The sequence below is a fragment of the Cibotium barometz genome, chromosome 27 (assembly GCF_041138505.1).
Source record: "Cibotium barometz isolate CiBa-2024 chromosome 27, ASM4113850v1, whole genome shotgun sequence".
Lineage (NCBI taxonomy): Eukaryota > Viridiplantae > Streptophyta > Polypodiopsida > Cyatheales > Cibotiaceae > Cibotium > Cibotium barometz.
Genome location: NC_141072.1, coordinates 4,271,259 through 4,295,492, shown reverse-complemented (window position 1 = coordinate 4,295,492; position 24,234 = coordinate 4,271,259). Strand labels below are relative to the sequence as shown.

Sequence of the window (24,234 nt, the reverse complement as noted above, 5' to 3'; positions counted from 1 at the left end):
GGGCCATGCCTATCTCAAGGGTGGGTGATTCATACTAAGCCCAGAGTCCAATACTAAACCTAGGGCTAGATCCAGCTCTCCAAGGGCCTGAAACATCATATCAGAGAGAAAGAGCCTACTTGGCTCTGTCATATCATATTGGGGCACCATTATACTAATAATACCCACCTCGGGGAGCATATCCAGGGTACCACATGGCGCAACATGAGGCATAACCAAATCCTCCCATGAGACAAGGACTCCTAATGGTCTACTATCCTCCTAGGGCCTAGCTCCCCCACACTTATTTTTCCCCAACTAGCACCCGCCTCCAGCCATGGTAGGGAGCTACCACCGGAAATATTAAGGCTAGCCATGTAAATAGGGAGTGGGGTAGTTGTTGGAATCATGCCTCCAACACTAGCTCGACCAGTACAAGGCCTCAGACAAGAGCAGAATAAACCGGCTAACATCTTGAAGCTAATCATTAAGTTTGATGGGACTAGAGACCCCATGCCACACTTAGAGATGTTTAACTAGATTTGCGAATCTTTCTACCATGTGGATGACCAAGTCAAGATGAGTTCCTTTGGCCTCAGCCTAGGGAGTTGGCAAATCCGGCCAATGGTTTAGATATTCAAAAATAGAAGATAAGGCCACCTCCAAAGCCTTGAAAGAGTCCTTCAAGGTTGGATATTCTCGTCAAGGAAACAAGTGGAGTCTTGTTGAAGAGTTACATAATGTTAAGCAAAAAGATGGTGAAATCATCTGAGATTACATTAACAGAGTCATATATCTCCACTTCTGAATTAACACCCAATTGATGTCAATTAAACTCAATTAACATCAATTAACACCCAATTGATGTCAATTCAGCTCAATTGACATCAATCGTAGTTAATTGACACCCAATTGATGTTAATTGAGCCAAATTGGGCTTAATTGACATCAATTACACTTAATTGATACCCAATTAATATTAATTGAGACTCAATTAACATCAATTAACATCCAATTGAGTTCAATTGACATCAATTAATACCCAATTGAGTCAAATTGATATCAATTAAGTCTAATTGGGTGTCAATTGATCAATTGGGCTCAATTGATATCAATTGACATCCAAGTGGACTCAATTGACATCAATTGGGTGCCAATTGAGTCCAATTGACACCAAATTGATATCAATTGCATCCAAGTGGGGTCAATTAACATCAATTCACACCTAATTGATGTTAATTGAGTCCAATTAGGTTCAATTTACACCCAATTGATGTGAATTGGGTTCAATTGACACCCAATTGATATCAATTTAGCTTAATTGATACCTAATTGATATTAATTAGACTCGATTGACATTAATTAACACCCAATTGATGTTAATTGAGCTCAATTGACATCAATTGTAGTCAATTGATACCCAATTGATGTCAATTAAGCCAAATTAGGCTTAATGGACATCAATTACACTCAATTAGTACCTAATTGATATCAATTGAGTCTAATTAAGCTTAATTAGTATCTAATTGAGTCTAATTGATATCAATTAACACCTAATTGAGTCAAATTGATATCAATTAAGTCTAATTGGGTATCAATTGATCAATTGGGCTCAATCGATATCAATTGACATCCACTTGGACTCAATTGACATCAATTGGGTGCCAATTGAGTCTAATTGACACCCAAGTGATATCAATTGCATCGAATTGGGCTCAATTGACATCAATTCACACCTAATTGATATCAATTAAGCCCAATTGATATTAATTGAGTCTAATTCACACCCAATTGAGTCCAATTGCATCTAATTGGACTCGATTGACATCAATAAACACCCAATTGATGTCAATTAAGTCCAAATAGATACAATTAGACTCAATTGACACCTAACTGATGTCAATTGAGTCCAATTGGATTCAATTGAGTCCAATTGGGTTAAATTGGATGCAATTAGGCTTAATTGATGTCAATTGAATTAAATTGGATGCAATTAGGCTTAATTGATGTCAATTGAATTAAATTGGATGCAATTTACCCAATTGATGTCAATTGAGTTCAATTGGATGCAATTAGGCTCAATTGACACCTAATTGATGTCAATTGAGTTCAATTCATACCCAATTATTGTTAATTGTGTCCAATTGAGCTCAATTAACACCCAATTGATGTCAATTGGGCTCAATTAACATCAGTTAACACCCTTTTGAGTCTAATTGATGTCAATTGAGTCCAATTGGGTGTCAATTGATATCAATTGAGCCCAATTGATCAATTAATACCCAATTAGACTTAATTGATGTCAATTGGACTCAATTCATTCAATTTAGCATCAATTATAATCAATTGACACCCAATTGATATTAATTGACATCAATTAGGTGTTAATTGATATCAATTAAGCCCATGTGACATCAATTGTGTGTCAATTGAATCTAATTGATGTCAATTGAGCCCAATTGACATCAATTGTGTGTCAATTGATACACAATTAGCTTCAATTGGGCTCAATTGACATCAATTTGACTCAATTGACACCCAATTAGACTCAATTTTACTCAATTGACATCAATTGACACCCAATTGATGTGAACTGATGTGAATTGAGCTCAATTGCATCGAATTAGGCTCAATTGACATCAATTGACACCCAATTAATATCAATTGATGTGAATTGATGTCAATTGAGCTCAATTGCATGGAATTAGGTTTAACTGATACCCAATTAATATCAATTGAGTGCAATTGAGCCCAATTCAGCTCAGTTGTAATCAATTGACACCCAATTGATGTCAGTTGCATCCAATTTGGCTCAATTGAAACCCAACTGATGTCAATTGAGTCCAATTGATGTTAATTGGCACCCAATTGATGTCAATAAGGTTCAATTGATGTTAATTGACCCCCAATTGATGTCATTTACGTCCAATTGAGCTCAATTGACACCCAAATTATCCAATTGAAGTCAATTAGACTTAATTGACTTCAATTGTGTTAATTGGATATTAATTGATATCAATTAACACCCAATTGCTATCAATTAAGTCTAATTCGGCTTAATTGACACTCAATTTACATCCAATTGGGCGTGAATTGAGCTCAATTGTATCATATTAGGCTCAATTGACATCAATTGACACACAATCGATCACACAATTGAGTGCAATTGAGCCCAATTGATATCAATTATGATCAATTGACACCCGATTGATGTTAATTGCATCCTATTGGGCTCAATTGAGCACAATAGGATGCAATTAACACCCAATTGAGTGCAATTGAGCCCAATTGAGCTCAATTGATATCAATTGACACCCAATTGATGTCAATTGAGCTCAATTGAGCTTAATTGATATCAATTGACACCCAATTGATGTCAACTGAGCTCAATTGAGCTTAATTGACATTAATTGTAATAAATTAACACCCAATTGAAGTCAATTGGACTTAATTAATATCAATTAACATCCAATTATTATCAATTGAGTCCAATTCGACTCAATTGATACTTAGTTTACACCCAATTTATGCAAATTGGGTGTAAATTGGGCTCAATTGCATCGAATTAGGCACAATTGACATCAATTGACACCCAATTAATATCAATTGAGTGTAAATCAAGTGTAATTGAGTCCAATTGGGCTCAATTGAGTGCAATGATGTCATGGACAATTGAGTCAATTGATGTAAGTATAGTTAGATTTAATTGGTGTGTCAATTGAACTTAAGGCCAGCAAATTATACAAAACTTTTTTTGTGCCAAGAATTTTGAACTTTTGACATCATAAATGAGTCCAGAAGGCCCAAAAATGGTAAGAATGACTGTGAACATGATTTTTTTTATTTTTTTATTTTTTTTATTTTTTTTATTTTCCCGCCGGGAAAATGGGTTTTCCCGGCGGGATTACTGGCAGAGAAGGTTTTTGCAGGTCATAAAAAATGCCCGTGAATATACATTGTGATCACAAGAATTTTTATGTTAACAACAGGTTTTGTTAACGTGATCACGAAATTGTGAAGACGTTAATGAAATCCCTGGCCACAAGAGTGCGAATCCTTTTGCATATTGTGCGGCGGAGGAAACAACTCAGGACTGCCTCTATAGCTTTCCTCTCACACACTCTTGGAAATACACACACATAATGGGAGGCACCACTCGGCTCTCACAACAAGCCTGGCCGAGACAGGACACACACACACACAATGAGAACAAAGAGGAGAAGACACTACGTGAGACACCACTCAACACAGATGCCAAATACACACACTTGAAGGAGACCACTTAAGGCCAATTCTTTGATGGATTATCCCAAATAGTCTCAGCCCACCACACGTGGAGCAAATGAGCCAATACACACACTGAAATCTCCCACAACACTCAAGAAATGGAGCAGTAGCTTCAAACACAAGAGAAGCTTACACACAATTGAATAGCAGACAAACGATGAGGAATTAGGCCAAACTGATTGCACCACTGCGTCGGGAGCGGCCAAAAACCCCTTCTTAGGATGTTCAATTGCTCAAATCCGAGGTCGTATGAGCAGATTAAGGCCAAAATAGTCTCCCAGCACACTCAAAATAGGGTAGCGGTTCTTCCTTCCCATTTTTCTGGTCTTTCCACGCAGCTCTCGGGTTTTTTCTGCAATTTTTTACAGGTTTCAGACCTAGCCCTTGAAAGCGTCCATCCATGGGCACCTTAAGTGACCAAATCGGACTCCGGGAGAGCCCACACGGCTAAGATCGCTAGCTATCACTTTCCATGTGTCTGCCGCACACTTCACATGCATAAAGCTTCCACAGGAAGCTACCCAAAGCTCCGTCTCTGTCATGCCACGCACACCGAATCACATGGAGTGGACCCCCCATTGTCCCAAATGATGGCCTCTCTGCATAATTGACTAACCCGACACTGGCCGGTGACTTCACTGTGTACACATCATCCACCAAGGCACGCGTAGTGGAACCCACTGCCATCCACTTGTCTTTCCACATTGGCGGCCATTATTCTAACTTCCTCTTGACGCTGACCATAACTAGAAGCCATTTACTCATAGAGCATATGAAACTGTACATTGGAAAACAAAAGTCATGCAGTACCATAGCGTGGACCATGTGGGGCCCACAAACTCTCAAACCTTCGGAGATGAGCACGTCTTATTTTGTGATGGCCATGCATTGTATATACACATGCTCTAATACTTGCATCAAAAAAATGCCTAACATATTTTGCCCATCCCCTAGCCTGCTAGCATTCATGATCAGCAGCAGCAAACAACCTTGTGACACCTTCTGCATCAAAAAATATAGCGTTTTCCATCGGCACAACATCTTGGGGCATCTCTTCTTTTTTCACCACCATAAGTCTTGCTTAGTACCTCTTTAGCCGTAACCCATTTACCTTTGAGGCGTGTAACATCCCATCAAGATCAGCCAATTGGTAAGTTCCATTTGGGAAGCAATCTACCACTTTGAAAGGACCTTCCCATTTCACTTGGAATTTCTTTTGAAAGGTCCTATCCAATTTACTGTTGTATCGCAAGACTAGATCACCCTCCTTAATACCCTTCTCTTTGATTTTCTCATTTACTTTCTCCAAAGCCTTGTCTTGCATCTGCAAATAATGATTCAAGGAGTTCATTCTGTCCAATTGAACCTCTTGTAGGTATAAAAGCCTTTCCTTGAATGCATCATTAGACTGCCCCAGTAATTTTTGTAAAAGCTTAACCGCAGGTAACTCCACCTCTATGGGCAGCAATGCTTCTTTTCCATACACAAGACGAAAAGGGGTGAATCCTGTACCTGTCTTCACTGATGTCCGATAGGCCCATAAAGCACTTGGCAATTCCAAATCCCAATTCTTGCCCTGAGACTCTGTCACTTTTGTAAGAATCTGCACCAATTCTCCATTAAACCTTTCGTTTAGTCCATTACACTGTGGGTGGTAAGGGGTGGTGAAATTTTGCTTAATCTTCATCTTGTCACACAAAAACTCCATCAAATCTGCTCTAAATCCTGGCCCTTGATCTGAGAGAAGCTCTAATGGTACCCCAAACTTGCAGCAAATGTCTTCATATACAAACTTTGCTACATCTTTAGCTGTGATGTGTCTCACTGCTCTAGCTTCTGCCCACCTTGACAGGTAATCCACCGCTGTCAAAATATAACTTTTCCCCCTGCGGTGATAGGTAGTGGCCCTATTGCATCGATTCCCCATTTCTCAAAAACATCAAATGCCAAAATAGTTCTGCGCAGCTCCGGCTGTAGAACTCGCTTTCCAAATGTTTGGCACCTTTTGCATGACCTACACCAATGATACACATCCTTTTGTATGCTTGGCCATACATAACCCTCTTGCAAAATCTTATGCAGTGTGATCTTTAGGGCAAAATGACCACCACACGCTCCTTCATGGTTTTCCTCCAAGACTTTGTAAAGCTCCTCCTTCCAAGGTACACGCCTTAGCACCAAATCAGCCCCTTGCATGTACAAAACATCTCCCAATAAGGTATATTTACATGCTCTTCGTACAAATCCATATTTCTTTGACTTCTCTATGGTCGTGGGGATGATCCCTGTCAACAAAAATTCTTCTTCTTGGGCAAGTGTCTCCCTTCCAAGATAAAGAGGTGCATCAGCCCTTAAAACAAAGAGCTCTCCAATCATCCATTGTGCAGCATCATGTGCCTCCCCATTCAAAGACCGCTCTATGTATCGAATGCTCCATGACTCAAATTGTTTCAATAACTTCTTGATCTTGAAACACATCTCTCTCAGTGAGGGATTCTTGCTCTTCCACACTCCAAGAACCTGTTTCACCACCAAAAGAGCATCACCCTTGATGCATAGCCTCTTCACTCCATACTTCAAACAGATGTGTAGCCCGGTTTCTAATGTAGAATACTCTGCCGCATTATTACTATGGGCAGCCACCTTAAATCCCTGCTTACAAACAAGCTTCCCTTGGGGGTCGTAGAGGGCTATGCCACCTGATGCTGCATCATGGCTTCTCCGATATGAACCATCAAAAAATAGGACATGTGCATTGCTAACCTCTGATGTACTTTCAACCACCCTTTTAACCTCCTCTTCTTTCACCAAGACAGGGTTTTCCTTATAGGTCAAAAGGTCTGCCAATGTTGCCCTTGTGCTTTCTTCCACTAAGAAGGAAAACTCAAACTCCTGCAACTCAATTACCCACTTCATAACAGCCTTTGACATGTTTCTACCATTGATCAATTGGGGCAAAAAGGTATAGCTTGTCAAGAATACAAAAGGTCGTGGCAGAAGATAATGGCGAAATCTTCGGCAAGCAAACACTACACTCACCATCACCAACTCTACCTCTGATAACTTTCTCTCTGCCATGAACTTGACCCTACTTGCACAATAGACTGGCCTCATGTACTGGCTCCCTTTCCCTCTTTGTAGAAGCATGGCACCAATGGCATCTTCTCCAACTGATGGGTTCACATAGAACACTTGTTCCCAATCTGGAGCCTGCATGGCTGGTAACCCTCCTAAAATCTCTTTCACATTCTGAAAGACAGCTTCACATTTCTCATTCCACACTAAGGGATCATGCTTAGCCACCTGTTGTAAGGGATATAAGACCTGAGAAACCAGCGGAATAAACCGTGCCATGTACTTTACTTTATGTACAAATGTGGCCACCTGTTTAGAATCCTTGGGTGAAGGGAGAAGAACAATTGCCTTTACTTGGTCGGGATCTACCTCAATGCCATTTTCCGACACCACATGACCCAATAACTTCACCCTTGGCTGTGCAAAAGAGCATTTATTTGGGTTGAGCTGACCACCACACTCATCATAACGCTTCAAAACCATTTCAAGCTTCTCACAGTGTCCAGCTCGGGTGCTATAGACACAAAAGTCATCAATAAAGTCCTTTACAAAGCTGCCAATGAATGGAGAAAGTGCCCAATTTGCCCTTTTCTGATAATGAGCGGGACCATTGGTCAACCCAAATGGTAGCACAGTGTAACAAAAACAGCCCCATGGCGTGATAAACGTGGTCTTCTTCTGATCTTCAGGAGCAATTTTCAGCTGAAAGTAACCAGAAAATCCATCAGAGACACTGTAACGCTCATACCCTGCCACTGAATCTAAAATCTGGTCAATGAAAGGAAGAGGGTACGGGTCCTTCTTTGTGGCTGCATTCAAGGGTTTAAAATCAACACAAACCCTCCACCTTCCATCCTTCTTTGGAGTGACCACTACCGGGCTCACCCACTCTGCTGTCTTCACTGGGATAATAAAACCTGCTGTCAACAGCTTGTCCACCTCCTCTCTCAAGGCTTCCATTTGCTCTTTACCCATTCTCCTCAACCTTTGTCGCACTGGTTTTACTCCATCCTTTAGCTCTATATGCAAATCCTCCGCCTTGAATCCTCTAATCTCCTCATAGGAAGTGATGAACAAATTTGAATACCTGGACAACATCTGCAAGAACTTCTCTCTCTCCATGGTTGAGAGATCTGTGCAAATCATTCTTGCCACTAGTTCTTGCTTCTTTGACAACTCAACCTTGGGTTGCATAAGCTCTTCAATCACCTCATATGGCCCTTCATATTCCTCTTCCACTCCACCCACAAATGCATCAGCGCTTGTCTCCTCATGCTCCTCAGCCATAAGAAGGAAAGCCACATCTACTTCATCATCGCTGCTACTAGTGCTGTCACTGTCCACCTCTGACACTGTGGAAGAATCTTCATCACTAGTCTCATCTTCATCTTCAAAATCCCCATCTAGCTGCTTCCTGCTATCCATGTCAAAAAGCTTCTTGCCACCTGTTCTTCCATAGAGGCTTATAGTACCCTTCTTCCAATCTTGGACCGCATTGACTGCTCGTAGCCATGGTCTACCACGAATGATGGGGTACGCTCCCAAACCTGCTGGCATAACATGAAAATCACATGCAGTCTTCACTGCATATGCCTCAACTTCCAAACTTCTCACAACACCCAAGCACTTAACTTTCTGGTGGTTTGCCATGCGTATACGAAATCCAGACACACCTGCCAACTGCAAGGCCCATCCTTTCAACACATGTTTGAGTGATGACACAAATCTGCGCACCACCATCCACATAGCCTTGTCCAAGGTTCTTCCTCTTATGCCACACATCCACTATGGGGGCAAATATCTGGCAACTCATCCACAGCCAGCACCCTCACTGACCCTCTATCCGGCTCCTTCTCCATTGGACTAACCAGCTTCTTCCATTGTCTCTTCAACTTGGGTACCATTTCCACCAATTGGCCAAATGTCACATCAGCTTTTCGACTGGTTAAATCTTCTCTCAAGTTGTAGCTATCTTGCCCCTCCCCTAGTGGAAAGTCTGACACATGGAACTTGCGCCGAGCTCGCCTTTTCCTCTTAGCCTTCACATCCTCACCCTCATGGGCCTTCCCTTTCTTCTTGCTTGGACCTGCAGCATTCCTTCCTTCCTTTTCTTCAGTGGTCCTCTTTCCAATGGGCATCACCATTGGATCCTCAAATGACACCGTCTTCTCTAGCGGCGTGTATCAACGCGTCTGTAAAAAAAAACGCGGCTACACACCCATGTATACGCGCGTCTGAGTGGTACTATACACGCAGTTTTACACGCATGTCTCTGGCCGCGATGATACACGCGCTGATACACGGGCCCGCTACTTTTTTTCACAAGTCATTTTTAGCGGCTAAGAGCGCGGGTATGAGCCCGATCCCTTGTAGTGTATCTTGCCACTTTATTTGATTGTTTACTTAATTCATTGATTCTATGATTGTTTTAATCTTACAAATTGTGTTGATTATGATACAACGACGGGTGGGGAGGAAGCCCACAACCCATGATACTGGGTATGCTCACCGGCGTAGCAGCAGACATGACACGTGGGCCCTCTTCAGAGCCGAGGGACGTATTACGGACGCGCAGTTTGAGATGGCCATGAGACCATACGGTCGACAGGTACTTGAAAACTCTAAACAAATGATTTTGGTTTTTTGAATTACATATATATATACTTATATACTATATATTACTTGAACAGGCATAAGCTGCTGATGATCCACCCGCCGCCACTGCAGAGGGTGGATGTGAGCACTACTCATCGGACATTCCGACCGATGTGAGCTCATCTGATCATGGAGGAAGCAGGGAGTCATCATCTGGGTCTGAGTAGTACTCAGGCTTATAGTATCACATTCCATATTGAGGATGTGGTTGTATATATATTTTTGTAACTGAAGCCATGGGCTACTTCGACATATGGACTCCCTTGTATATATGTGTACACATAAAATTTTGATAGTAATATTGAATCGTGAATCGATATAGTATTGCATTCATGTCTGTCTTGAATCGTGTATTGACAATGTATGCATTCATGTCGTTCTTGTCTTAAATCTTCCTCGTGGATGGTGCAATGCACCCAAAAAAAAAATCCAGAGAGTGTTATTGGGTGCTGAAATGCTAGAACAGCATTCAGGTACCAAATAGCACTCTCTGGATTTTTTTTTTGCTCTCTGTTCGCGTGTATAGACACGTCAACTCTGCAAAAAGTCGTGTGTATATACGCGGATAATATGTGAAATGTATAGACACGTCAAATCTGGAAAAGTCGCATGTATATATGCGCATACTCTGTGAAATACACATGTATAAGCATAGCTAAACTGACAAAACGCGTGTATACACCCTCCTATCATCAGCGCGTCTAAGCGTAGCTAAACTGACAAAACACGTGTATACGCCCGTGTATCAGCGTGTCTGACTATTTCTATACACGCGCTTTTACACGCATGTCTCTGGACGCGATGATACACGTGCTGATACACGGGCCCATTACTTTTTTTCCACAAGTCATTTTTAGCGGCTAGGAGCGCGGGTATGAGCCCGATCCCTTGTAGTGTATGGTGGACTTCTCCCTCTTGAGATGTTAGGATGGTGACCCACACCCATGTGTCACTCCATGCCTTGAGTGGCCAGCCCTAGTTTCTTGCAAAAATAGACCTCTATAAAACTATCTAATCCCTCACTCTGAAAGGAAACAACTCGAGCAAGAATAGAGCACTCCCTCTACTCTTAACATAGTGATCCATACAATCCATACTCGAGAGAACACTTAGCGAAGCACATGAAGATAGTAGACTAAGAGAGGAAGGAGGGGTGGTTCCAGTATCAGGGTGCCCAATTTTGTCCACTAAGGAACCCAAACAAAATAGTAAAAAAACAAGCATTTGTTTACCTTTAGTGTCCAATCTCTTAGCTAACGAAGGAATTTCCTTTCAGGTTCTTTTGTTGGAACATCACATGCAAAGTTGGGAATATAGTTGCATAATCTGATTAAGCATTAGATAGTCAAAATTCCTCATATCCTTAGGTACAAAATCAATGTATACACCTTGTTCTAAATTTGGACCGATTCCATAAAATTCTACTATCTTTTACATATAAACTCATATGAGATTCCCATCTTCACATAATACAGACCTTAACTTGATTTTTTGAGAAAATTTAAACATTTCAAGGTCTTTTAAGTGTTATAATATATGTCATTTTTTGCACCCACAATAACTATCACAAAAAATTCTCAATCTTGTAGACAAAAAGAGTGGTAGACAGTGAGACATTAGTAGAATGTAGTAGTCAAAATTGCAAATCCAATGGTTGAATTTTTAATGATATCTTTTCCAAAATTATTTAGGCTATTAGAAGGCCTACAAATATTAATAATCTAATTAATAAAAATACATTTTTGATGTAAATCATCTAAAACCTATAGGGACTAGTGTACTTGTAATGATGCATCTATGAAAAAAACACTAGATCACTCTAAGTATGGAAAGATAAAATTTTAATCATTTTATCATATTTGGGATTAATTAGACTATTTTATATTAATTTAAGTTATACTTGGGTTAATTTGAGTGCATGTGTATTTTCTATCAGTTGCTTGATCTCATTGGAAGTACCTTGCCCCCCCAAATTTTCTCTTCAAGCATTGTCCCAGTCCAGTATAAACTGGACACCCTGATCTTTCAATAACCCTGAGATCGATGAAGAGAAAAGAGATGAAACTCCATAGCATTAACAAATATGAACAACTCATGAGATGAGGAAAAACTACTATCATTATTCACTTGTATACTCAAAGAGAAACCCGTATAATCATATGATGGGAGAAAAAAAATCATCTCGCATAGAAATCTTAATAGGAAAATAAAACTAGCATGATGAAGGAAACGAATTTGAAGAGGGAGGAAACATTTGATGTGAAGCTCAACTCCCTTCTCTCCATGCTCCAACTAATATGAAGCTCCCTCCTTCCCTTCTTTACATGCTCTAAATTCCTACCTCTAGCTCCCTCTAATTATCAAGAAAATGGTAGTTTATATAGTTTTTTTGGGGGTTGGAAAGACTTTTGCTTTTATTCCCTTCCTCTTCTTTGATACCCAAGGGAATTGTTAAAAACACATCTTTGTGCTATTTTTCTTCTTTTACTTTTTGATATACATAGTTGCGTTCATGAAAAAAAAGAACTTTTTGATATACATAGTTGCGTTCATGAAAAAAAAAGAACTATTTTAAAGAAAAATAGGTCGTTGTGTTTGTTATTTATAGAGGAAACACTTGTTTTCGCATGCATGCACATGAGCTTGAGGTGGTAGTAGAATTAGACACTTTCCACACGGTCAAGGTGCACAGTCGATGTGAGAACCACTATAGGGCACATTTGCCACATTGGACAAGATCGAAGGCCTCTCAATAAAAAAGTTCAAAGGAATTGAGAGAAAAAACTGAATCCATACCAATGTGCACAAGAGAAACGACCAAACCACCATGCCAACGGGTGTTGGCATCCTCCTAGGCACTACGTGACTTTACAACTTTTCTATTCCAGTTGAGTTCAACTCCCCCAAGGCCATCTTCATCCCCCTCCCTCTCTTGCTTCCATTATCACTTCAATAGAAGAAAGCATTAGCAATGTTTATTTGTGGCGTTGTATGTTATACCGCTAAGAATCGTTATTAGCGTGCCTGAGAGGCGCTAGATAAGTGCCAATATAAGAACTCCTAAGTGACACTGTAAAAATGCTACTATAACCGTTTGATATAAACACCGCTCAACGGCGCTATAAAAAAAGATAATGTTTAATTGAAGTGGAAAAAAAACTTAAAATAAACTAAAGTCCAAAGATCTTGACAAACATCCAAATATTTTTGAAACAAAACAACAAAATCACCAAATCTTTACAAACTGATCATAGTGTACATATGTTATGATGATATATATTTAATTATTACCATCACCAAATTTATCTTGCAAAATAAGTCCATGCATGCCAATGGTTTATCCCTAAATCCATCATTTCCATGGTTTCTATATCAATACAAAGTCCTAGTCCACTACCTCAAGAAGGTGTAGAGGTATTATCATCATGGTCCTCATGGTGGTCATATTGATTGTTAGTTGCATCTTGCATTGATTGTCCACCATGCATTTTTTATTCAATATTTTGATCTTGAAATGAATGTTTAGATTGAGGAGAGACCAGTATTACATACCACCAACAGTTAGGACCTCTTTGGTCTAGATGAAACACAACCTAAAAGAAGAACCACAAAATATTTACCAAAAAATATATACAATTCCTTCCTTTTATCTATAGATTCATCAGAATTTAAAATCAAGTGCAAACATGTTCACAACGTTGTGGTAGAACATATGTGTCTCTGAATCTTGCCATAATTTAGTTGAGTCAATTGTAAAAAATCTTCTTGGTTGTTTCTTGATGGTTGCTTGAGTACCTCTATATACCACTTACATCTTGGAAGACATACTATATCATACTTTGATAGCATCTTACTCATGATTTTTCTTCTTATAGAATTGCTCTCCCTCCCTACTTTTGCAAGAAGTTTTCTAAAAGGTGGAAACTTCCTTCACCTAAATTCACACCACATGCACAAGGAAATTACACAAACTTATCTATGTTATACCTAGGTTTTACTAAACATAGAGGATCCATGACCCCCATCCATTTGGATGTGGTTTGAAGGGCCATAATATCTTTTGGATTAGGGCCACTTGTGGATCAAGAGAAAGTCTAAATTTTGTCTATCCTGCACTATCCATGTCTAAAGAAAAACTCTACAGGGCTAGACATTATGGATAGGGTCCTAGTAGGTGCTAACAAAGTCTCTTCAAGTTTGTATCCATGAACCTCAAAATAGGGACCTAGAAATTTCAATCAAATGTGAAAATACTACATTTTTGTAGTGGAGACACTCCTAAAACCCGTATATGGTTGTGGAGGTTTTGAAACACTGAGGTTGAGAGCTTAATGAATCCATCTCCTAGACGTCTACAAGGCCAAACATCTTTCAATCAGGATAAGTTGGAATGTCAGTGGATGGATAACAAGCAGACAGCAAGTGTAGTCCCATAGGGCAACCTGCATTTGGACCCTCGGACAGAGCTCAAGATGGCAGACTCGGATCTAGAATATGAAAACCTAATGATTGTGCAAAATTTTGCAAGGATCATGGCTTTCATAATGCTCCTTTAAAGCATGTTGCATACAAATTTCATTTGATGTTAGTGGATAGGTATCATACTCATCAGGGGACCTATAAATGCACTTTCAAATACTAAAAATGTCTCTAGCATCTTCTAATAATCCTAAAATGTCTCTAGCTAGTATCTAGAAATGCACTTGGTGGACTCACCACGCTCCATTAGAATAAGCTCTTTAGAATCATTATGGATAGAGTTGAAGAGAACAAGAAAGTATACTCTCAAACCATGGATCCACAAATGAATTGTGTAGGCTAGTATTGAGACGGATCGAAAATGTTTTATACTCATCGAACCTCTACAAACATTGTTATACTCTTAGGTTTCATTATAAACATAGAGGATCAAGGACCCCCATCCTTTTGGATGTGGTTTAAAGGGTCATATAATGGCCATAACACTATTACAGGTTGGTGCAATTTCGATGTTTTTTTCAATCGAAATGAACATGTTAAAAATCTCCAAAAGCGTGGATATGCACGTTGATACAAGCAATGATATGTGCGTCAAAATATGTGTATAAATATGCATCGAAATATGTGTCATTAAAAACATTGAAAATATTGAAAATACGTGTCATTAAAAACATTGAAAATATATGTGTATAAATATGCATCGAAATACGTGTCATTAAAAACATTGAAAATATATCTTACATTACCACATTGATGCATCGAAATACGTGTCATTAAAAACATTAAAAATATTAAAAATATGTGTCATTAAAAACATTGAAAATATATGTGTATAAATATACATCGAAATACATGTCATTAAAAACATTGAAAATATATCTTACCCTTTTTGATGCCAACACCGACTTTGATTCTAAGTAGAATTTCAATGCTGACAATGACGTCTATTTCAGGATGTCGGTTTTTTTTTGAATACTAGTACACCCAGGTGCAGTCCTGCACCTGAATGTACCTGCATGCTAGTTTTAAAGAGTAATTCCCTATTATGTACTCAAAGGTCACAAAACTTAATTTTTTATTAAGTAGAAGAAGCTACATAGCTCATGGAGTTGACAAAAATATCTACACAAAATATGCTTATACATAGAGCTGACAAAAATGTATTTAGAGTACATAGTGCCTTGGATGCAAGGATGAACCTAATCATCGTCATTGCCCTCAAGGTTTGGCACTGGTTCCTGTAAAAGAGTATTCATAAGGCAAAAACTCAAAAATCACAAGTGAAGAAAAAACTATTTGGTGTGTGGAAAATGTAGAGGTTTACCATATTCATCACCACATCCGCCCAGTTCACATTGATGCCCTCTTGCTCAAGTTTCTCGAGGAGGGCATACGTGCCATGTATTAGGGTGTTCCTTTCCTCCGCACCACTTGCTGCATGATCAACCACTCTTTGTTGGGACATTAAGCGTGAATTATTTTTAACAAAAATGAAATGCCCATTATGCTAAAAAAAGTGAGTGATGATACTGTTAATACTTAGAAAGTACATGTGGAAAGCATCCCAACCACTTCTTCCAAGATGAGAGCCCCCTATGCTCTCCAATCGCTTTGTTGAGGCCTCCTCGTGCTGCTAATACCTTTGGGGATTTGAATTGTGCTTTCTACACTCCTCTTCCCAAATCTCATGTGTACAATTCCAAGGCTTTTGTCCCCCTGTCTTTACCTTGCATGTGATGTCACTGCACCAATGCTTCATCATGTTCACCATGTGATCTCTAATCCATCTAGAATGGACCTCTCTTCACTACCTAGTGCTAGCATAAACTCACACTTGATTTGATTAATGACTCATTGTTTCTTTGTGCTATCAAGTTTATGCCATGTAGTCATGAAGTCGTGGTGGGCAAAGGCTATATGGCATAACTCACAAATTTGAGACTTCATCTCGTTTCCAACATCATCTAGGACCACATTTATTTCCACTACTTTGGTATCGAAAAGGAGCCAGCTTGGGGGTAGAGGGGTTTGTGTTGAAGTAGTGGGATGACGCGAGCATGTGTCCCCTCACAACTGGCAATGGGTGAGTGCTCGCGGTGCTGAGGGGAAGAAGCATGTGTAGAGTCACCACCACGGCAACAACTCGTCGATCGATCCCATCTTCTACTGATTGGAAGTAATCGAGCGAGCCATGGGTGGGGTTTGTGTGATGTGTCGTGGAGTGTTCGAGGGCGTGGCCCGTGTATGGTGGTGGGCTGTGATGGCCATACAAAAGTGAGAGTGTCTCTCCCAAAGTAGGCTTGAGACATAGCCCTTTGCTTGGAGCTCGTTTGTGAGATGAAATGAAAAAACTAGCTCGGGGACATTGCCTATAGTGTAGGCACGGTGGGCTATATGCAAGTGTCTCACCTAGTGTATAATCCATGGTCTACACACATACCATTACAACATGCCCATGCTTATGGATTTGCCCAGCAACATGCTCATGCTTATGCCACGACATAGGAACATCAAAATCAAGAAGATACTTCCAAAAAAAACCAAAGACATTGAGATTAGGGCACTTACCGGAGAGATTGTTTGCTAATCAGATTCTTGAGGGAGGGCTTAAGCGGGAAAGACCAAGAGAGCTAAAAATGACTGAAAACCTACAAAACAAACACAGCATATTAGCTACTTTTGAAAACCACACACACTCCACACCACAATACACATATAATTAAAATTAAGGCAAATAAAAAATCAAAAATAAGAGAAAAAGACAAGGGCTACCTGGAATCTCAATGGTGCAACATGAGGCCAATTAGAAGCTACAAAACAAACAAAAAACACATCATGTTAGCGCACACACATACAAAAAATCTAAAGCAAGAAAACGATGGGAAAGGCGCTCATTTTGACGGCGTGATCACCATCAAAACTAGGCATCGAAAATGGATCATCCTATAATAGTGCAACATCTTTTGGATTAGGGTTGCCTGTGGATCATGGGAAAGCCTAAATTTAGTCATTGGTGCACTATCTATGTCCAAAGGAAAACTCTAAAGAGCTATAAATTCTCGATAGGGTGTCTAGTAGGTGCTAAAAAAAAGTTTCCTTAAGTTTGTATCCTTAAGTGCAACATCTTTTGGATTAGGGTTGCCTGTGGATCATGGGAAAGCCTAAATTTGGTCATTGGTGCACTATCTATGTCCAAAGGAAAACTCTAAAGAGCTATAAATTCTCGATAGGGTGTCTAGTAGGTGCTAAAAAAAAGTTTCCTTAAGTTTGTATCCATGAACCTCCTAATAAGAACCTAGAATTTTCAATCGAACGTGAAACTAGTTTTGAAGTAGAATTTTCAATCGAACGTGAAACTAGTTTTGAAGTAGAGCCTCTCCTAAAGCCCCCACTTGGCTTCAGAGGTTTCGAAACACTTAAGCTTGAGAGCTCGATGAATCCATCCAAAAGGCCAAGGATCATTCAATACGGCAAAGTTGGAATGTTGGTGGATGGCATACAAGCAGGCAACAAGTGCAGTCTTGTACGGCACCCCGTATTAAGACCCGCAAGACGGACTTGGATGACTCGGATCTATAGGATCAAAACATGAAGATTGTGCAAAATTTTGCAAGGATTGTGCCTATTATAACAGGTATTTCTAATCCTTCACCACTCAAAGTAGTTTTGCAATATTCTGCCTGCCACCTGCACGATGTTCAACAGCTGGATGGCTTCTTTTACTCACGATACATACCAATTTCATTAGATGCTACTAGATAGGGGTCATACTCATCAACGGACCTCTAAATGCACTTTTCAGTATTGCAAATGTCTCTAGTATCTTCTAATGGTTGTCAAATGGCCACTTATCTGATTGTTAACCACGGACTGCCAGCGTGGCCGAGGTGCCTACTTCGTGGACCTGCCACACTCAATTAGATTAAGCTCTTTAGAATCGCTATGGATAAAATTCGAGAGCACAAGAAAGTATACTCTAAAACCATGGATTGTCCTCAAATGATGGTTCGAAAATGGCTATCTCGCAGAAGTTTTAATGGAACGTGCAAATACTCCAGTTCTGTAGTAGATCCGTTCGTAAAGCCCATGTATAACTTCAGACATTTCAAAACACTAAGATTGAGAGCTCAATGAAACCTCTATAAGGCCAAGGATCATTCAATAAGGCAAAGTTGGAATGTTGGTGGATGCCAGACAAGCAGGTAGCATGTGCAGTCCAGTAGGGCACCACGCATTCCTAACCTCGGACGGAGCTCAAGACGACTCGGATCTAGACGATCAAAACATGAAGATTGTGCAAATTTTTGCAAGGACCGTGCCTACTATAACAGGTTTTTTCTAAAGAAGATAGCAAGTGTAGGGCACCCTATATTCAGACGGAGCCCAAAACGGACACGGAGCCCAAGACGGACTCAGATCCGGAAGAGCAAAGCATGAAGATTGTGCAAAATTTTGCAAGGATCGAACCTATCATAACACTTTTTTATAATCCTTCACCAATCAAAGTAGTTTCGTAGTTTTTTTTTTTTTTTTGTGTGTTGTCCGCACGATGCTGAATAGCCGGATGGCTTCTTTTACGCATGATGCATACCGATTTCATTTGATGTTAATGGATAGCCCTTTTCAATACTGCAAATGTCTCTAGTATTGTCTAACAGTTCTAAAATGGCCACTTATGTGATTGTTAACCTTGGACTGCCATCATGGCCGGGGTGCCTACTTCATGGACTTGCCACACTCAGTTAGAATAAGCTCGTGCCTACTTCATGGACTTGCCACACTCAGTTAGAATAAGCTCTTTAGAATTAGTATGGATAGGGTTGAAGAGAACAAGAAAGTATAGTCTCAAAACATGGATCGTCATTGTATGAATTATGTAGGCCAAGATTCAAATGGGCCAAAAATGGTTACTGCCACTTTTGATAGGTTTCAAAATACTTAGCTTGAGAGCTCGATGAAACCATCTCCTAGACCTCTACAAGGCAAAGGGTCCTTCATCTAGGAAAAGTTGGGACATGTGGAAGGGAGAGAAGCAAGCAACAAGTGCAATCCCATAGGGCACCCTCCATTGGGACCCCACTCAAGACGGCCTCGGATTCAGAAGATAAAAACATGACGATTGTGCAAAATGTCTTTGAATAACTTGAGCTTTGAGTGAAAGATTTTGGAGTGTTTAAACCTCGGAAAATGTTAAGTATGTAATCTAAAATCAAGCCTCAACAAGGAGAAAACCAAGACCTTATTGGGTTGACTGCAATTGTGAGGATATGTGAAAGTGTGAATGTGAGTTAGAGGGCGGACATTCCATAAGCCCTCAAGAGAGGTAGGCTTCCTATTCAAAAACATATTTAAGAAAATAGCTCACGAGTGGTTGGGCGATTCATGCTTCTTCAAAAGTGACATTGCCACATATATATTTATGCTTAAACGTCTCTTGAAAGAAATTTTCATCTCTCAATAGTTTGGAGACATGATGAATGATGTGCTATGAATTAGAGGTTTTTAAGAGTGTGATTCATGCAACTAATCTTGAATTTTGTTGTATAAACTCTCCAATGTTTAGATTTTGTGATTTGGAGTCTTATGAGATCTTATAGTTTAAAGGCATAGAGATTGAATTATAGAACCTATCTCTCTCTCTCTCTCTCTATAAATATATATATATCTTCACACACACATGTACACATGCACATACACGTGCATACACATACACACATGCCCATGCACACGAACACACACATACACACTTTATGTTGTTGTCACACGATCCAAAGGTGGCACCTAAGATATCGTTTCTTCCAATCATGTCTTAATAGAAGAGCTGCGCTCTGGTGGGCTAAGCAGACTAAATTTGAACACCTCTTTCAGAAGGTGGTTATATCTAAGCTCAATATAGTCCCTCCAAAACTAGTTATAGCCTATTAAAAGACCTATTCAACTTATGCTGCTCGGAATATGTAGATCTAAGCTCATCCCCAGGGTATCACTCATTGAGGACTGAAATAACCAGACACATTGAAATAACCACATCCGTTGTGCATCTAGTGCTGAAGAAGAGTATGCAATTTTCCAAGGAGGACAAGATTTGATAGGGTTAACGTTGGATTGCAAGAAGACCATTTGTTTATTTCGCTGCTATGACCCTCAAGGGGCAGTTGGGGGTCGGTGTTTTCGAAACCCTACTATCCCTGGTTTCAGCTGGGTGGAACGCTTGCCCCGCTCGCCCTTGGGGGAACGCGGCTCACGCACGAACTGCAAAATTTAACAGAACATGTAAATATTCATGCATACCAAGGACAATATTTCACTAAGAAAAACACTAAATTGCCCTGTAGACAGTCGTACAGGTAAAAATAACAGACTTCTGTACCTTTCCATACGATATCTCATCATCTGATGGGGTTACGGACTAACGCTTCCACTAACTGCAGAAGAGGGCAAACACAGCCCTATAAAGTGCTCTCCCTCTTCTGCAAATCGATAAAGTGGTTGTATAACAACGCTAGCGAAGGCGAAGAAGGTTGCTCAGAAACGAAGCTAGAAGAAAACGTTATATAAGCATTTAGCTCGGTGGTGCTTACACGAGCCCAGCTATGCTATGATTCAAAGTATCCTGGTGGAGATCACGGTGTGCGCAAAGTTGATGCCAATCTTGTCAAGGTGCCTGCACTATTCCTTTGTGGACGTGTTCGAAGCTTCTCCGCGCCGAAGCATGATGGGACACTACAAGCTGCGTACGACTGGGAGACTGGAAAGCCTTGTTACCTCATTGGGTTACAGGCCCTCAGCAGGTACTCCTTTGAATTCCTAGTGCAAGACAAGGGGGGGCCAAATGTAGAAGGGGGGCAAGAATTTTTGTGTTTAGAAGTGTGACCATCCCGTCGATCGGAAACCCTGCCATCTGCAAAATCCTGCTCGTTGCCGATTCTCACACAACTCTCAGCACCTTTGTTACTCATTACTCAGCATAGCAGGGCCCAGGCACCTTTTTTACAAGGACGCAAATTGTGTATGCCAAGTGGGCCATGAATGTAAAATAGTTATCGAGTATAATAGGAAGTTTGCAGACTGCCCTCTTTCTTAGAATGGGCGTTTACAGACTGCCCCAAAGCAATATTATAGGGTAGAGCAATATAATAAGGTGTTTACAGACTGCCATGAAATAACATAGTTATCGAGTATAATTTACTATAATAGGGTGTTTACAGACTTTCCCCCCTTTAGTAGAAAATGTGGTAGCATTGATGGGGAGACCCCCCATATTTAAGGAGGTATGGGACATCTCCCCATTCTAGGCTATCGTCTTCCCAGGTTAGGTTGGATAGCGGACGGGGAGAGAGAGAAAGAGAGGGGGAGAGGGGGAGAGAGAGAAAAGATGGGACTTGAACATGAAGAGTAACGTCAATGAAAACTCTTAAGCCATATGTAAACAATGTAAAATCATCTTGCATCTTCATAAGTGTAGTAGTGCATTTGTTGAATAGGCATAGGTTACACATCTTGTCAATTGGGTGACTAAATTGAAATCATGAATAGTGGAAATGAGGACCCTTTCATAATTCATCTTAACCATCTCTATTCAAAAAAGCTCAAAGCCTTTTAAGTGAGTTTTTTTTTAAATAATGTTTCCAAGTTGGGAATCATCCACTTTGTTCATGGAAAGATATGTTGAGATGAATATCTTTATTTGTCCACCCCTTAATATGAGAAATGGTTAAGTAATAAGGTTGAGATATTAATAATATGTAAAGAAATTCCTACCACAATATAACAATATAGCATGAACATAACTTGAGAAATGTTCCAAAAGTGAAGGGTTAAAATTTGGCATCTTTTTGAGACCTATCAATGAGGAAGAAATAATAATACCAAAAGATTCTACTTCACATGGATTTTCTTTAGATATTTTGTGAATCATATCATAGAACAAGAGAAAGCTTGGTTAGGTTGGTTAGTGATGTTCTGAGAGAGAGAGAGAGAGAGAGAGAGAGAGAGAGAGAGAGAGAGAACGTCCCTTTCCTATAAATTTACTCTAACCTTCATCTTGATAGCTTCAAAAGCCATATAAACATGCAATTTAAAATAATAAAGTCTCCATAATATTAAGAAAAGTGTGCATAATAAATACGGTGGGACTAAAACATGAGAAGTAACATCAATGAAAACTCTTAAGCGGTATGTAAACAATGTTAAATCATCTTGCATCTTCATAAGTGTAATAGTGTGTTTGTTGAATAGGCACACGTCCTTGGACTCATTACACATCTTGTTAGTTGGGTGATATAAATCAAAATCATGAATAGTGGAAACAAGGATATATCCTTTAATAATTCATCTTAACCAACTCTAGTCAACAAAGCTCAAGAGATGAAAATCTTCTTTGTCCACCCCACGATATGAGAAATGGCTTAATTGTGCTGCTGAAGAGTCATAAAGTTGATATATTAATAATATGTAAAGAAATTCCCACCAGAATTTAACAATATACCATGAGCATAACTTGAGTAATGTTCCCAAAATGAAGGGCTGAAATTAGGCATCTTTTTGAGACCTATCAAAAAGGAAGAAATAAGAATACCAAATAATTCTACTTTACATGGATTTCCTTTAGATGTTTTGTGAATCATATCATAAAACAAGATAAAGTTTTCTTTCTTCAAAGCAATGTTCATTACATGTTTGGCAAGTAATCACATGATGCTTTTTCTTTTGGCTAACAAATGAGTAGCTTACAAGAACAAAGAATCTAGTTCCTTTGATATTTGTTTTTCTTCCAATTGGAAGCATGAAGTTAAATTTTAAAACATTGGTTACCAGATAGAAGTTGCAAAATGTAAGCGATCTACCTTCTCTCATATATTTAAACTTTGAGTTGTATAAACATTTATTTATAGAAATGTACTATTTCATCAGCGACGATTAAAAAAAGCCCAGTACTTCTCTCTCATAACGTCAAAGAAGAATGAACTTCATGATAAGAAAAAGCTTTAGAGGATCTTGAACTTGAGAAAAATCAGTAAAAATAAAAAACTCAAAATGTTGTATAAAGCTAACATAGCTAAGGGTTGACATGAAATTTTTTTCCTAAAAAAATAAATAAATAAAAGAGGTATAATGGATTAGTGTGTACAAATCCTAGGGTGTATAGAGGGTCATGAGCTCAAAATAGCTAGCAAGGATAGAACCTCATCATTTGTCTCCCTCACATGGATTTACTTTAGATGTTTTGTGAATTATACCATAGAAGAAGAGAAATTTTGTTAGGTTGGTTAGTGGCATTCTGAGAGAGAGAGAGAGAGAGAGAGAGAGAGAGAGAGAGAGAGAGAGAAGGTAAGACCATGTTGCAATCTCACTTTCAATTGGCCATGCACTTTGAAGGCATCCAATGTTTTGTAAGTCATCCCTTGCACCCTTTATATCTCTTTAACCAATTAAATGGTCCCAAATATTTGTTGTCACATTCTTGAAGATATGCATGGGATCTAAGAGATGATTGATCTTTATGTCACACCAATATGGAAGTCGAAAGAAGATTGAGGGTCTAGCCATCCCATTTTGTGGTGGATTGGGGATACTTCTACATGCCTCAAACCAATCTCTACCTCTCATTACAAGTGATGAGACCTTATGGGGCACATACTTGGGATGTGAAGAAGGAGGGAGAAATCGATGATGTTTGTCATACAACACCTTCTTAAGTGTAGAGGGTCTTTCCAAAACAAGTGATGGCCCACAAATAGGACATGCATGATGTCCAGA

General features: G+C 39.5%; 1 long non-coding RNA gene across 3 annotated transcripts; it reads right to left on the bottom strand.

The window, feature by feature from the left end:
• Positions 1–15,583: 15,583 nt before the first annotated feature.
• LOC147623007 (uncharacterized) lies at positions 15,584–20,982 on the bottom strand. 3 transcript variants are annotated; one of them, XR_015269399.1, is made up of 5 exons: positions 20,846–20,982; positions 20,593–20,727; positions 17,248–17,285; positions 17,044–17,123; positions 15,584–15,909 (listed from the first exon to the last, which is right to left on the bottom strand). It is a non-coding gene; the product is annotated as an uncharacterized LOC147623007 (long non-coding RNA). The 3 variants fall into 3 exon arrangements; XR_015269398.1 differs by having other exon boundaries at positions 15,589–15,713; positions 15,800–15,909; positions 17,248–20,727; XR_015269397.1 differs by having other exon boundaries at positions 17,248–20,727.
• Positions 20,983–24,234: the final 3,252 nt, after the last annotated feature.